Source organism: Pelophylax lessonae, assembly GCF_965119305.1.
Source record: "Pelophylax lessonae genome assembly, chromosome: 3".
NCBI lineage: Eukaryota > Metazoa > Chordata > Amphibia > Anura > Ranidae > Pelophylax > Pelophylax lessonae.
Window position 1 is genome coordinate 305,257,267 of NC_138770.1, and position 16,208 is coordinate 305,273,474.

At 48.6% G+C, this 16,208-nt stretch overlaps 1 protein-coding gene across 2 annotated transcripts in view; it reads left to right on the forward strand.

Moving 5' to 3' along the window:
• The first annotated feature begins 2,255 nt into the window (after positions 1 to 2,255).
• The window catches only part of TNK2 (tyrosine kinase non receptor 2), a 362,744-nt gene continuing 348,791 nt past the window's right edge, over positions 2,256 to 16,208 (forward strand). Inside the window, exon 1 of one of the 2 annotated variants that reach the window (XM_082252264.1) lies at positions 2,256 to 2,357. The gene's annotated coding sequence lies outside the window, so the exon portion shown is untranslated. The remainder of the gene's footprint in view (positions 2,358 to 16,208) is intronic. The other variant, XM_082252263.1, reaches the window with a different exon arrangement.

The following is a 16,208-nucleotide window of genomic DNA, read 5'->3' on the forward strand; positions in this document are numbered from 1 at the left end:
AGCATCGCACGACTGCGCAATTGTCAAAGTAGCACAGTGCTGTATCGCAAAAAAATGGCCTGGTCATGAAAAAGGGGGGGGGGGGTAAACCTTCCGTGGCTGAAGTGGGTAATAAAAGCAGACAATTGCATACCTACCAATTTTCTGAGATGGCGACGAGGGACACCTGCTTATAAAGTATGTAGGCAAAGGACACACTCCTTGCTATGCCCTCAGGTACAGGACCCATGGAGAATTAACAAGAAAATAAATGATCAGTTAAATCCAAAAATGAATAATTTTTCATTTTTAAACAATAATGTAATAATAAAAAGATTTGTGTGGAAGGTTTAGTGTAGTGTAACACTTTTGGTAGTTAAATATTGTATTTATTATAGAGGTCTGTCCAAAATGAGGGACAACTGAAGCTGCACGAGGGACAGAGGAATGATGAGGATGAGGGACAGAGGGATGATGAGGGACAGAGGAATGATGAGGGATGAGGGACAGAGGAATGATGAGGGACAGAGGGATGATGAGGGACAGAGGGATGATGAGGGACAGAGGAATGATGAGGGATGAGGGACAGAGGAATGATGAGGGACAGAGGGATGATGAGGGACAGAGGGATGATGAGGGACAGAGTGAGGATGAGGGACAGAGGGATGATGAGGGATGAGGGACAGAGGGATGATGAGGGATGAGGAGGGACAGAGGGATGATGAGGATGAGGGATGATGAGGGACAGAGGGATGATGAGGATGAGGGACAGATGGATGATGAAGGACAGAGGGAGGATGAGGGACAGAGGGATGATGAGGGACAGAGGGATGATGAGGGACTGAGGGACAGAGGGATGATGAGGGACAGAGGGATGATGAGGGACAGAGGGATGATGAGGATGAGGGACAGAGGGATGATGATGGATGAGGGATGACGAGGGACAGAGGGATGATGAGGGACAGAGAGATGATGAGGATGAGGGACAGAGGGATGATGAGGGATAATGAGGGACAGAGGGATGATGAGGGATGAGGGACAGAGGGATGAGGGACAGAGGGATGATGAGGGATGAGGGACAGAGGGATGATGAGGGACAGAGGGATGATGATGGATGAGGGATGATGAGGGACAGAGGGATGATGAGGGACAGAGGGATGATGAGGATGAGGGACAAAGGGATGATGAGGGACAGAGGAATGATGAGGATGAGGGACAGAGGGATGATGAGGGACAGAGGGATGATGAGGGATGAGGATGAGGGACTGAGGGACAGAGGAATGATGAGGGATGAGGGACAGAGGGATGATGAGGGACAGAGGGATGATAAGGGACAGAGGGATGATGAGGATGAGGAACAGAGGGATGATGAGGGACAGAGGGATGATGAGGGACAGAGGGATGATGAGGATGAGGGACAGAGGGATGATGATGGATGAGGGATGATGAGGGACAGAGGGATGATGAGGATGAGGGACAGAGGAATGATGAGGATGAGGGACAGAGGGATGATGAGGATGAGGAACAGAGGGATGATGAGGGACAGAGGGATGATGAGGATGAGGGACAAAGGGATGATGAGGGACAGAGGAATGATGAGGATGAGGGACAGAGGGATGATGAGGGACAGAGGGATGATGAGGGATGAGGATGAGGGACTGAGGGACAGAGGAATGATGAGGGATGAGGGACAGAGGGATGATGAGGGACAGAGGGATGATAAGGGACAGAGGGATGATGAGGATGAGGAACAGAGGGATGATGAGGGACAGAGGGATGATGAGGGACAGAGGGATGATGAGGATGAGGGACAGAGGGATGATGATGGATGAGGGATGATGAGGGACAGAGGGATGATGAGGATGAGGGACAGAGGAATGATGAGGATGAGGGACAGAGGGATGATGAGGATGAGGAACAGAGGGATGATGAGGGACAGAGGGATGATGAGGATGAGGAACAGAGGAATGATGAGGGACAGAGGAATGAGGGACTGAGGGACAGAGGAATTATGAGGGACAGTCCCTCCAAATCAGGGACAGTTGGGGACCATGCAAATGTTCTATCCCTTCTCTATCTAAAACTAAAAGAATCTAGCTTCCCCCCTATTTATAGTGGAAATGCTGCCACTGCTGAACCCCTTGTGCAGAAATCCTGTCTTTTTTTTTTTTCATGGTCCCTCAGTAGTGTAGAGCCCTGTACAGTCCCTCATTCTTCTCTTCTCATAATGCGCCACTAGATGAGCGCGCCTCAGTCTTCGCATAGCCGGGCGCGCTCCCGCCGCCGCCTCTTCTCACTGTACGGGAACGCGGTTGGAGTCCCGGGGATAAGGAAGAGCGCCTGTTCCCGGGAGAAGAGACGGGAGCCGTATTATTCAGGTGTGCTGGAGAGCGGGAAAGGTGTGCTAAGGGAAGGTAGAGGTGTATGGACGGCACGGGTGATAGATTGGATGGCTGTGTGGTGCTGTCCTAGGCACAGTGTGTACACTGTCCTCCTGTAACCGGGCACCTGCTGCATTCATGGATGGCCTGTGTTGTCAGCATGGTGTCCATTTCATCCGCTCACCTGCTACAATAGTAACCTATAATCTGTATATACTGGATGTGCTGCAATCTAACCCATGCATGACTGGAATGTTGTGGCTGTGCATGCTGACACAGACAGGAATCTATGGGAGATTTACTAAAACTGGTGCTGCTCTGCATAATAACCAATCAGCTTCTTCCACTAAGCTTTGCTAATGAGACCTAGAAGCTGATTGGTTACTATGCACAGATAAATGCACATATTCACCAGCACACCAAGGATCCTCAAATGTCATCAGAAGAGCAAGTGCTTTGAGAGAAGGGGTGGCATCTTAACCCTATGCTCTGATTGGTGGCTGATACATTTATATTCTGCGCTGCCACTGTTACATTTTATCACATGCCAGACAAAGGGCTCCTGCGAGGCACCAAAACCTTGCATTTACTCTTGTGATGTGATCTTTCTGCACTCAAAGCCTTTGGATGACATTTGAGGATTATTGGTGTGCTGGCAAATATGTGCATTTATCTGTGCATAGTAGCCAATCAGCTTCTTCCACTAAGCTTTGCCAATGAGACCTAGAAGCTGATTGGCTATGTACAGATCAATACACATATTCACCAGCACACCGAGGATCCTCAAATGTCATCCACAGGTTTTTATTGCAGAAAGGTCACATCAGAAGAGCAAGTGCTTTTGAGAGAAGGGGTGGCATCATTAACCCTATGTTCTGATTGGTGGTTGATCCATTTATATTCTGCGCTGCCACCGTTACTTTTAATCACATGCCTGAGAAAGGGGTCCTGCGAGGCTCTGAAACCTTGCATTTACTCTTGTGATGTGATCTTTCTGCACTCAAAGCCTTTGGATGACATTTGAGGATTATTGGTGTGCTGGCAAATATGTGCATTTATCTGTGCATAGTAGCCAATCAGCTTCTTCCACTAAGCTTTGCCAATGAGACCTAGAAGCTGATTGGCTATGTACAGATAAATACACATATTCACCAGCACACCAAGGATCCTCAAATGTCATTCAAAGATTTTGATTGCAGAAAGATCACATCACAAGAGTAAATGCAAGGTTTCAGAGCCTCGCAGGACCCCTTTGTCAGGCATGTGATAAAGTGTAACAGTGACAGAGCAGAATATAAATGTATCCACCACCAACCAGAGCATAGGGAAAATGATGCCACCCCTTCTCTCGAAAAGCTCTTGCTCTTCTGATGTGATCTTTCTGCAATCAAAACCTTTGGACGACATTTGCGGATCCTTGGTGTACTGGCGAATATGAGCATTTATCTGTGCATAGTAACCAATCAGCTTCTTCCACTAAGCTTTGCCAAGGAGATCTAGAAGCAGATTGGTTACTATGCACAGATAAATGCACATATTCGCCACTGACACTGGTCACTATAAGGACACACAGAAAACAGTTGTTTTCTGTGTGTTCCATTCACACTGCAATGCAACCCTAAAACTGCGATTAAAATGCAGACATGCTGCATTTTATCGCAGGGATCCATACAGAATTGCATGTAGCTGTACAGTGGTTCAGCTCATAATGCTGTTTTACAGTGACATGGATAAAGTGAACTTTTGTACATTTAAAGTTTAGTGGAAAAAAAGGGAGCTTTGTGATTCGCATATTTGTGCTATATTCTGCCCCCTACTGCAGCCAGAATGGGCAGCTACTGGAGAAGAAACCGCTGTGGTTTACCTCTCTGGCAGCTGTCTGTTCTTTGTGAAGTTGCCCTTACTGATAATCGCTGCTAAATGCATGGGGCTCCAGCATTTAGTTGCTGCTGGATGACACAAGCGCACTGTCCGGCCTGTCAAACTGTGAGAGGCAGACAGCTACTGGGACTGGACAGTGAACCTAATATGTTTAGGGCAGTATATGCCTAAAGCGATTGTAAAGTCTTGTTTTTTTCCTTATAAAAATAAAAAACATGTTATACTTACCTTCCTTGTGCAGTGGATTTTAACAGAGCAGCCCATATCCTCCTCTTTTTGGGTCCCTCTTTTGTGATCCTGGCCTCTCCCTCCTGTTCAGTGCCCCCACAGCAAGCAGCTTGCTATGGGGGCTTCCGAGCCGAGTCACAGCTCCGTGTCCATTCAGACACAGTGCCCTGCCCCGCCAATGGCGCTGCTGCTGTTTCTCAGCCAATTAGGAGGGAGAATCTGGGATGGCTGAGATACTTGTAGACATCGCTGGACAGGTAAGTGTTAGGAGGGCCGAGGGGGGACTACTGCATGCAGAAGGTTTTTTATCTTAATGCATAAAATGCATTAAGATAAAAAAAACCTTCAGACTTTACAACTCCTTTAAGGATGAATGCTTGGCAAACAAGCAGTCTGTGTTCTGATCATTCATTCATGGGAGTGCACTGCCCTAAACATAGGTACCACTAGGTGCCCCATCCAGCCACAGTTGTCAACCTCTCATTGAGTTTGAAAGGCTGTCAGCAGCGGGTCTGGACGGTGCACCTGTGCTCTCCGGTTGCAGCTAAGCACTGGAGCCTCATGCATCTGGGTCTAAACGCCCAGTGTGCATCATGCTTAAAGTAGAACTATAGGCAAAACTTTTTTTTTCTTCATTTATGATAGAGTAAATGTGAGTTATAACCCCTGCCAGATTTTTTTTTCGCCATCTGTGTCCCATTGTGGAGATTTCCTTTCACTTCATGTCCCATAGCCAAACAGGAAGTGAGTGGAAATCCCTCCAAATTAAGGACATTTCTTGGGGACCCCCAGGTTTCCAAACCTATTGTCCCCATCTCCACTTTGTTTAAAACTAAAAAAATATTATTTCTCTTTCGTTCATTGACGAACACAGCTTCTGGTATTCTTAACCATTGGTTATACTGTACCCTACAGGAGTAGAACACTAGGCAGAAAAAAATTCTGGCTATGCCCATGGGCAGTCCCAGGGGGTATACTCCCTCTCTGTGCTATAGGCACTCATTTTTTTTCTGCCTATTCAGGAGTAAGGACCTAGTTCCTTGCTGGGAACTTTGGTCCTGGCAGTTTTCTCCTTTTAAAATGGATTTTTTTCCTATCTTTGTTCCTGTGAGAATCTGCAGTCAACTGCCGGACTGGGCGACGGACTGGATATTTTTTACAAAATCCAGGAGGGTCCCCCTCAGCTCAGCGCTAGGTCGGCCACAACATAGCCCCACTGGACGGGGGCTGGCCTGTGAGTTAAACGTCTCGCTAGGGCACATGCTACCTGGCCTCAGCCTAAGTCGCAGTGTTCCCCCTGGCCAGCAGCCCCCCCATTCCGATGGAGAGGTGGTCTGTCCAGTGCAGGGCCTACCCTGTTTCCATAGTATGGCCCCCCTCTTCCCACCTCCCTGGGTGAGGTTATGAGCTGGCTTTTGCCACATGCTCTTAAGGGGGGCTTGTTAAGGTTGCTGCTGGCCATGGTTTTTTGCTGGTGCGCAACAGGAGGTTAAGCAGGGTTCCCAGCCACCCTGGGGTAACTAGGGCAAGGATGTCCTCTGGGCTCCCTGCTGCAGTTGTTGGGCTGGGGGAGCCAATGTTTTTGCATCCGTGGGTCTGCGCCTCACGTGGCCAGATCCGGCCAAAAATTTAGGCCGTTGGTTTGCGGCCTACTGGTCAGGAGGTATGTGGGGCGGCCCAGTGATGGTGGCTGAAGTCACTACCCTCCGTTTGGGCATCCGCTCTCCCCTCCGCTCCCCCTGTGTGGTCGGCTCCGCTGGGGTTCACGCCCAAGTGGCTAGGCATCCGCAAAAATTTAGGCTGTGGTTTGCGGCTTACTATGCCATGCGGTCTGAGTCAGTCGCCTCCGTTGGGAGGGCGGCCTCAGCGAAGTTAGCTGAAGCCCCTGCTCTTCCTTTGGGCATCTGCTTTTTCCGCCGCTGACCCCTATTGGCTGGGATCCCTGGGACCCTATTTAGGCTGTGGATTGCAGCCTACTGGGCAATGCAGCCAGCTCGATGCCTTCCTTGAAATGGGTGGCGCTGTGGGGGCGTTCTATTTTTTGATGACAGCCATGCCAAAGTAGCTGGCGACTGGGAGGTGTTACCAGCGTGGTGGGGGTGTCCCTTGGCAATGTTTTTATAATTATCTGTGGCTACCCCTGGTGGCCAATGAAGACTACTCAGACAGTGAGGATAATTCCTCCACGTCTGCAACCGGGCTCGAAAAGGCGCTGGTGGAGACACTGATTGTATTTCTGCGTGAGCCTCTACAGATGGGTGACGCAGCCGCGACTGCGACAGGGGCACAGGTTCCCTTTGGCACTCACAAACCACCCACAGCGGCAAAAGGTGTTCCCCTTTCTCTGCCTAATTTGACAGAATAGTCACGAAAGAGTGAGGACGACCGAAGTGTCTCCTTGGGGTCCCTAAGCGGTTTGCTAAGCAATACCCTATGAAGAGTCCCTTTGCCAAAAGTGGTCTGTTCCACCGGTGGTGGACCCTCTGATTTCAGGTTAAACCAAGCAACCATGATTCCGATTGAAGAGTCTCCGGCCTTTAAGGACCCGGCTGACAACAAAGGTGGAGGCTGTGGCCTGCAATATGTTCACCCTGAGTGGCTCGGCATTGAGGCCGGTGTTCACCATTGCCTTGGTGTTGCAAACTCTGACTGAGTGGGCTAAGCTTTTGCGCCATGACCTGAAGAGAGAACAGCTCCCACCTGCCTTTGCTGAGCTGGCGGACCGAAGGTCTAGATCAGTGATGGCGAACCTTGGCACCCCAGATGTTTTGGAACTACATTTCCCATGATGCTCATGCACTCTGCAATGTAGTTGAGCATCATGGGAAATGTAGTTCCAAAATATCTGGGGTGCCAAGGTTCGCCATCACTGGTCTAGATCCTGCAGTTTATCTGTGTTGTAACTTTGGATGGGGCTCCCCTAGTGGCTCAGCTCTCTGTTTCCACAGTGATCCTTCGGCGTGTCCTTTAGCTAAAATGCTGGTCTGCGAACCAGACTTCAAAAAAATCCCTGGCTGTTCTTCCTTTTTAAGGAGCTCGCCTGTTTGGAGCTACCCTGGATGACATCATTAAGGGTCTCACAGGGGGTAAGAGTACCTTTCTTCCACTGGCTACTAAGGGCAAGGGCCCTCATCGCAGACATGGGCCCTCCTTTTCGGCTCATAATTTTTTTTTGTCCCTCAGGATCGATTGACAAGGTAAGCCTTTCGGGGCCTCCTCTGATGGATCCAAGCGAACTTGGTTTGGCAAGTCAAGGGCAGGCTACTCCATACCCGCAGACAAGGCTTCTTCAGCATGAAGGTGCGCCCTCACCTGTATCTGGGGTGGAAGGACTTCTTCGCAAGTTTCCAGAGCCGTGGACTTCCTTGATACAAGACAAGTGGGTCCACAAAGTCATACGATCCAGATACAAGATCGAGTTTTATGCTCGCCCTCCAGAAAGGTTCTTTCCTTCCAACGTGCGACTGTCCCCAATCCCCTTACAGGCTCTCTTTGGGCGGTGCAAGATCTCTTGCTTCAAGGGGGATTGTCCCAGTTTCGATTGCGGAACGTTTTCAGGGGTTTTACTCAACGTTTTTACAATCCCCTGGAAGGAGGGCAAGGTGCGTCCAATCTTGGACCTCAAGGTGCTGAACTGCTTTGTGCGGGTGCAGAAGTTCAGGATGGAGTCCATTCTGTACAGTGGTGGCTTCCCTGTATCAGGGGGATTTTCTTGCCTCCATAGACATCAAAGATGCCTACCTTCACATTCCAATATGTGTCGGTCACCAACGCTTCCCCGCTTTGCAGTGGGAGAGGAACATTTTCAGTATGGGGAGTTACCATTTGGTCTCGCCTATGTACCCTTGGTCTTCGTTAAAGTGTTGGCCCCGGTACTGGCATAGTTATGCCAGTGGGGGATTGCGGTCCTGGGCTATTTATACAGTCTCCTCTGTGAGCAGAGTCTTCTGTTGCGCTGGCGGAAAACCTGGAGATCACAATATGTGCTTTAAAGGAGTTTGGCTGGATTCTGAATCTTTGAAAGTCATGCCTTGCTCCCTTCTATGAACCTAGACTATCTGGGGTTGACTCTGGACTCGGCCTTAGCCAGAGTATTTTTTCCTCCGGAAACACTTCAGACACTGCAGGTTGCAGTTCGTCTCCTGCTGACCAGCAGATGGTCATCCTTCCGGACTTGTATGCGGGTGCTGGGCCTAATGGTGTCAACCTTTGAGGCGGTCCAGTTTGCACAGTTCCATATGAGGTCCCTGCAATGGAGATTCTCATCACATGGGACAAGAATCCGCAATCTCTGTACAAACAAATCCAGCTCAGCTGGGGTAAGAGAGAGTCCCTGATTTGGTGGCTTGGTTCAGCGGTGCTCCTGCAGGGCAAAATCCTTCCTACCTTTGTATTGGACAGTGGTCACCACAGGTGCCAGCCTGTCCAGGTGGGGAGGCATACCTGGCAGAAGTTCTGCTCAGGGGGCCTGGACCCTGGAAGAATCCACACTACCGATCAATCTCCTGAGTTACGAGCGATCAGTCTGTGCCTGGAACATTGGATGGATCATCTACAAGGCTGTCCAGTGCACATTCAGTCTGACAATGCCAAGGCTGTGGCTTATGTCAATCCCTAAAGCTGGATACACACTATACAACTTTTGTTGGTAGATTTCCTTTAGATTTACCTTCAACTATGTAGTGCAAGGGCCTGCCTGATTGCATACAATTTGAAAGTGTTTAGGTCTGACCTCATATTATATGGTTTTGGTAAATCTAAAGGAAAAAGTCTTCAGAAAATTGTATAGTGTGTATCCAGCTTAAAGGGGGCACAGAAAGTGTCTGGAGGTAGCCGGCATTCTCAGGTGGGCAGAACATTTCGTTCCAGCCCTCTCCGCCGTTCACTTTCCCAGGGGGAAACATTGGCAGGCGGATTACCTCAGTCGGCAGGCGTTAGACCAGGAGGAATGGTCTCTTCATCTGGAAGTATTTCATCATTTGTGTCTCTGGTGGGGAACCCTCAAGGTGGATCTATTAGCATCTCGGCTCAACAGAAAGGTACATAGATGTGTGGCACCGTGTCTGATTTACGCCTTACCTCCTCTCAAGCTTCTGCCAAGACTTCTACAGGAGTGAGGCAGAAGGAATTCCAGTCATTTTAGTGGCCCCAGAATGGCCTCGCCGGGCCTGGTACGCTGACCTAATGCGGCTGGTTGCTGACTCTTCCTTGAAGGCTTCCCCTTTGGGAGGATCTGCTGTCACAAGGGCCAATCTTCCAGCCTGCTTTACAGTCGCTGGTTTTGACGGCTTGGCTGTTGAAAGCCAGGTGCTGAAGGATAGGGTATTGTCTGAATCAGTGATTCCTACATTTTTAAAAGCTAGGAAATCTACTTGAAAGATCCACCATCGTTCCTGGAAGATGTACATTGCATGGTGTAAATCCCTTGGGGTTCCTCCTCGCTCTTTTTTCGGTGCCTCAGATCTTGACCTTCCTTCAACAGGGGGTTGAACAGAGGTTGGCCTTGAGCACTATCAAGGGCCAGGTGTCGGCCTTGGCAGTTTTCTCTCAATGACCCTTGGCTACAGCTCTGGTGCATACCTCTTTTCAGGGTGTTCAGGACTCGGTCCCTCCAGTGTGGTCTCCTTTGTCGCCTTGGGACTTCAGTTTGGTACTTTCAGTTCTCCAGCAGTCTCCCTTTGAGAATTTTCGGGAGTTTCCTCTGCTTACGCTGTCCCAGAAGGTGGCCTTTTTGGTGGCTATCTCCTCTGCACGCAGGGTGTCGGACCTTGCATGCCTTGGATGTGGTCCAGACAATTAGGGTGTACCTGGCAGCTAGGGAGTCTTACGGGAAGTCAGACTCAATATGTGTGCTCACAGATGGACCTTGTAAAAAGGGTTGTCTGCTTCCTCTTCGACCATTTCTAGATGGATCAGAGAAATGGTGGTTCAGGCCTATTCCATCAGGGGTCAGGTTCCTCCTTTCCCTGTCAAGGCGCACTCTACTAGGGGGCTTCATGCCTCCTGGGCTTTCCGTCATCAGTGCGCAGGTTTGCAAGGCGGCCACCTGGTTGCCGGTGCACTTTTTTACAAAGTCTTATAATGTGGATGTGTTCACACCTGTGAATGCTTCCTTTTGCTGCAGGCTGCTGTTTAGAGGACCTGATTCTCTTTGGGGGTGTATTTTTTTATTCAGGTGGACTCCAGTTGTTTGGTTAAGCCCCTGTTGCCTGGTTGGCTAATGTTTAGCCTTGGGAATTTTATTCTGTTTCCCACTCCTCATGTTTAACACTGCTTTGGGACGTCCCAATGAATATTAAGAATACCAGAAGCTGTGTCCATCAATGAACGAAAGAAAAAATGGGGATTTTTCACTTACCGTAAAATCTTTTTCTCTGATGTTCATTAATGCAGGGCTCGACAATCCCCGGGCGCCAGGTCGCATTTGCGACTAGAATTAGCGACCTGGCGCCTGGGGGTGCCCTGCAGAAGGTGTCCTGTCATTTTTGCCCGGACTTCCGCGCACAGAGTGCACGGACTTCCGGGCCGTCCGAAAATTGAGGCCCCGGCTTTTCGGCCTACTTGAGATGACAGGCTTCCAATGGGGAACTGGCGCCCTCTTGTGGAGGCCGGGAGTAATGACTGTTGTAATGACTGTTTCCACTGCCTTTTTGTTCTCAATTCATTCATTACCATCTCCCTGTCCAGTTAGTTACCTTTGACAGGGAGTGTGGTTATTATTATTTAATTTATTTTTTAAATGTAAAAAAAAAAAAAAATGAATAATATTTTTTTCTTTTTTTTTAAAAAAAAATTCTTTTTTTTCCAATTATTAAAAAAAAAAAAAATATATATATATATATATATATATATATCTATATAAATATATATCTATATATATATCTATATATATATATATATATATATATATATATATATATATATATCCTTTTTTTTTCCTCATCGCCATGCCACAGCCGAAGGCCCCTTTCACACGGGCTGTCTGATCAGGTCCGCCTGTCAGTTTTTCAGGCAGACCTGATCGGACCCTTGATTCTCCTCTATGGAGCAGTAATCTGCCGCCATCTGATCCTGTCCACCAAAAGCAGACGGATGGTGGTTCTATTTTCTATCCATCCCGTGGATCGGATCAGATGGCATCGGATGGAAAGAGACAGACAGTCTGTTTTCATCCAATTGTGCTATAGAGGAGAGTGGGGTTCTAGTCGTATTTATGTGTAAATTTAGTATCCGTTTTATTAAATAAAGCTTGGTTGTTAGTTTAAAAAAAAAAAAACTGGCTCCTAACTTTTTTAGCTGGCTCCTAGATTTCAGGAAAATTTGTCAAGCCCTGCATTAATGGACACAGCACCCACCCCTCTATGGAGTTATAATTCTCCTGTCATTGCTTGTAACAAAACTGAGTGGGAGTATATCCCCTGGGACTATCCATGGGTGTAGCCATAATTTTTTTCTGCCTAGTGTCCTACTCTTGTAGGGAACAGTATAACCCAATGGTTAAGAATACTAGAAGCTGTATCCGTCAATAAACATCAGAGAAATGGATTTTACAGTAAGGCAAAAGTCCCATTATTATATTTTAAATAACCAGTTAGTCCTTGTTCACACCTGCGTAATTTGTTGCATTTCAGCTGTTTCGTGACCAGGCACGAAAAGAGGATTTCCATTATTTTCTATGGGGCTCATTCACACCTATTAAATACACTTTCTCTATCGCTCATTGACAGACGTAGTCTTCTTGATTCTCAAGAGCTGGGTTATGTTGTCTCCGCAGGAGTAGGACTAGGCAGAATGACAAAACGTTCTGGCTCCACCTTAGGGGCAGTCCCTGAGGGTATATCCTCCCTCTCTCTGCTACAGGGAATCAGTTTTTTTCTGTCTAGTCAGGAGTAAGGACCTAAGCTCCTTGCTGGGATCTTTTGGTCCTGGCAAGACTTTTTTTCTTTAAGAAAAAGACATTTTTTAGGTAGTTTTCTCCAGTATTTTTTTCCTGTGAGATCTTCAAGCAAAAATGCCGGACTGGGCGACACTTGTGGTCACCCCAGCCGGCCTACGAGCGCGTGCAGACCATGGCATTGCGCTTGGTCGGCCGCGACATATTCAAGTAAGTATGCGGGGCCGGGCGACGGGCTGGATGTTGAAATCCAGTGGTCACCCCGGTTTCTGCCTAAAAGCGCGTGCAGACCAGTGCGCTGAGTCGGCCGCGACGGAGTCCCAGTAAAGGGACTGACTTTGCGAGTTAAAAGTCTCGCTTGGACGCCAGGTACCAGAGAGTCGAGGCGTCCACAAACCCCCACCCCGGTGGAGAGGGTATTGTGAAGAGAGGGTGCCTGTCGGTTCGGTATGGTGAGTAAACGTTCCCTTTTTTCCTCATTATGAGGCAGTATATATTATGGGCCCCTCCATATATGGTCAGTATATATCTGATACTTACAAGTCCCCCTTGTGATACAGCATGTGTTTGTGGGAAGTGGACTTGGTTCTAGAGCTAACACTCTACCCAGCAGACTGTAACATTACAGCAGACATAAGAGGTATAATCCTACCTTATGTGCAGTGTATCTCTGTAGATCCATATGTCACCTCTTAGCAGAGTGCAGGTGGATGTGCTGGGAAGACGATATCGGCGGTCCGCCGCCATTTTGCCGTAGACCGTATGCATGTATGTCCTCAGGTCACGCCGGCCGCCATGTTTTTGGAGTCTTATGTCTCTTCTATGGGGGCGGCCATGTTTTGTGAGCCCAGCTTCCTCGTGGAGGGCTGGGAACGCCGGAAGGCGTACACAGGGGGCGGAGCCACGCCTTCTGCCCGGGAAAAAACAAACAGCTCCTTCCAGTCTGTGTAAGACAGACGCTGGCTGCAGTTTGTTGGAAACTGCACTGCATCGGTTGCTGAGCCTTGGGGGTCCCTCTCTCTCTCTCTGGGATCGAGAAGCAGGTACTCTGAGGGGCGCTATTGCGCTAGGGGGAGACACACAAAAAAAAAAAAAAAAAGAGTTTTTTTGTTTTTGCTGGCAAAGGTGTCCTGTTTTAACATGGACCCTGCCACTCATGTATCTCCTCCGGATCCCCTCGAGGGGTCTGCGGGATCCTCCAGCACCCCATTGACAATTGAATCTTTGTCAGCTATTATGGAAACTTTTGTGTCCCGGGTGGAAGTGGCTTGTCAGGGACAGGGCGCAAGAAAGCGACCCCCGCCTAACCCCTTATTATCTGAAACCTCGGATTCAGACTCTGAGCCTATTTCTGCAGTTGCAGGTACTTCATCTGGTATTGGTGTCTCGGGTCCTGTCTCTTCAGACAGTGAGGAGGATGTTTCGGCATCCGCCATAGCCCGAGAGGAAGCGTTGGTAAACGCACTCATTGTATCTGTTCAAGAGACTTTAAGGTTACAGGGTATTCCATCAGAAATAGCTGAAACTGAGATCCCTTTTGGGACTAAAAAGCGCATCAAAGTGGCAAAGGTTTTTCCATTGCCCAAATGTTTTGGCAATCCAATCGATGAAGAATGGCGTCTGCCAAAACGCACTTTTAATATTTCTAAACGCATTGACAGGCGTTATCCGTTTGAGGAAACCCTTATTAAGAAATGGACAGAACCACCTGTGGTGGATTCACCTATTGCTAGATTGAATAAAGCCACGGTTATTCCTTTAGAAGACGCTCCGTCTTTTAAAGATCCAGTGGATCGCAAGATAGAAGCTATGTCTCGCACCATGTTTTCCTTGATTGGATCAGCTTTCAGGCCAATAATTGCTATTGGTCTGGTTTCGCAGGCTGTAACTGAATGGACCAAGTGGTTACGCCGGGACTTAGAAGAAGTCCCTCAGGCGGTATCAGATTTGTTGGAACAAATGATACAGGGGTTACAGTTTGTATGTGATGCGGCGTTAGACGCCACTCCATTAATGGCGCGAGCATCAGTCTCAGCAGTGGTTCTCAGGCGTACACTGTGGCTAAAAGGTTGGTTAGCCGACCAAGGTTCCAAAAAAGCATTGGCTAATATCCCCTTTTCAGGAGAGCGTCTATTTGGAGCCAACTTAGATGAGATCATTAAGGATCTCACCGGTGGAAAAAGCACCTTTTTACCGCAAAATTTTAAAGGTAGAGGAACTCGTCAAAGACGAGGGCCTTCTTTTTCTGCTCACAAGAGGTTTTTTCGTCAAGCGGGCGAAAAAACTAAGTCCTCCAAAGCTCCTGCAGGAGGCGTCAGGGGTCGTTGGTCGGGCAAGCAAAAGCCCGCCCCCTCCAGACCTGAAGATAAACCATCTAAAGCCTGAAGGTGCGCCCCCACCCATAACTGGGGTGGGGGGACGTCTTCGCCGGTTCCCGGATCCATGGCTTTCCAGAATCCCGGACAAATGGGTTTGCGAAGTCATAAAGTCAGGGTACAAGATCGAGTTTCGATCTCTCCCACCGGCGCGATTCTTCCCTTCCAATATCCGTCTATCCGCAGATCGTTTAGAAGATCTGCGGAGAGCAGTCACAGATTTACTACAACAAGGAGTGGTAGTCCACGTTCCTTGGACAGAACGGTTTCAAGGGTTTTATTCAAACCTGTTTACAATACCCAGGAAAGAGGGCAAAGTGCGTCCAATTCTGGACTTAAGAGCACTCAATTCTTTCGTCAACATAAGAAGATTCAGAATGGAGTCCATTCGCACGGTAGCAGCCTTCCTGCATCCAGGGGATGTCCTAGCGTCCATAGACATCAAGGACGCCTATCTTCACATTCCCATTTTCGCAGGACATCAGCGTTTTCTACGCTTTTCCGTAGAGGAGAACCACTATCAGTTTGTGGCGTTACCTTTCGGTCTCGCCACGGCTCCGCGGGTCTTCACAAAGGTGTTGGCCCCAATGTTGGCACTTCTGCGCCAAAGAGGTATATCGATTCTAGGTTACCTAGACGATCTTCTGCTTCATGCAGAGTCTCCTCAGACCTTGCTACAAAACATAGAAATTACTATGATTTCTTTACAGGAATTCGGGTGGCTGGTGAACCAGCAAAAGTCATTTCTGGTTCCCACCCAGAGGCTCGAATATCTGGGTCTAATTCTAGACACAGTCAGGACGAGAGTTTTCCTTCCGGTAGGGAAACTTCGAAAGATTCAATCAGCAGTCCAGTTGTTACTGTCCAACAGCTGGTCTTCCCTTCGGACGTGCATGAGGGTTCTGGGGTTGATGGTGGCTTCATTCGAAGCAGTCCCATTTGCCCAGTCCCATACCCGAATTCTTCAGCAAGAGATTCTTCTCAGATGGAATCGGAATCCGGAATCCCTGGACAATCAGATACGATTGAGCAAACAGACCAGAGAGTCTCTGGTTTGGTGGCTTCGGTCTCCAATGCTCAGCCAGGGAAAGTCATTTCTGCCAATATATTGGACGATAGTGACCACGGATGCCAGTCTATCCGGATGGGGAGGAATTCTTGGTCAGTTATCTGTCCAGGGACTTTGGTCCCCGGAAGAATCCAGATTACCGATAAATGTATTGGAACTGAGAGCGATCAGACTTTGTCTGATTCACTGGACCGAGCAGCTCCAGGGCAGCCCGGTTCGGATCCAGTCGGACAATGCCACGGCCGTGGCTTATGTCAATCATCAGGGGGGCACCAAGAGTGTCCGAGCGGCCAAAGAAGTGGCTTGCATTCTTCGCTGGGCGGAACGATTTGTTCCAGCAATCTCTGCGGTGTTCATTCCGGAGGTGGAGAATTGGCAGGCAGATTATCTCAGCCGTCAGA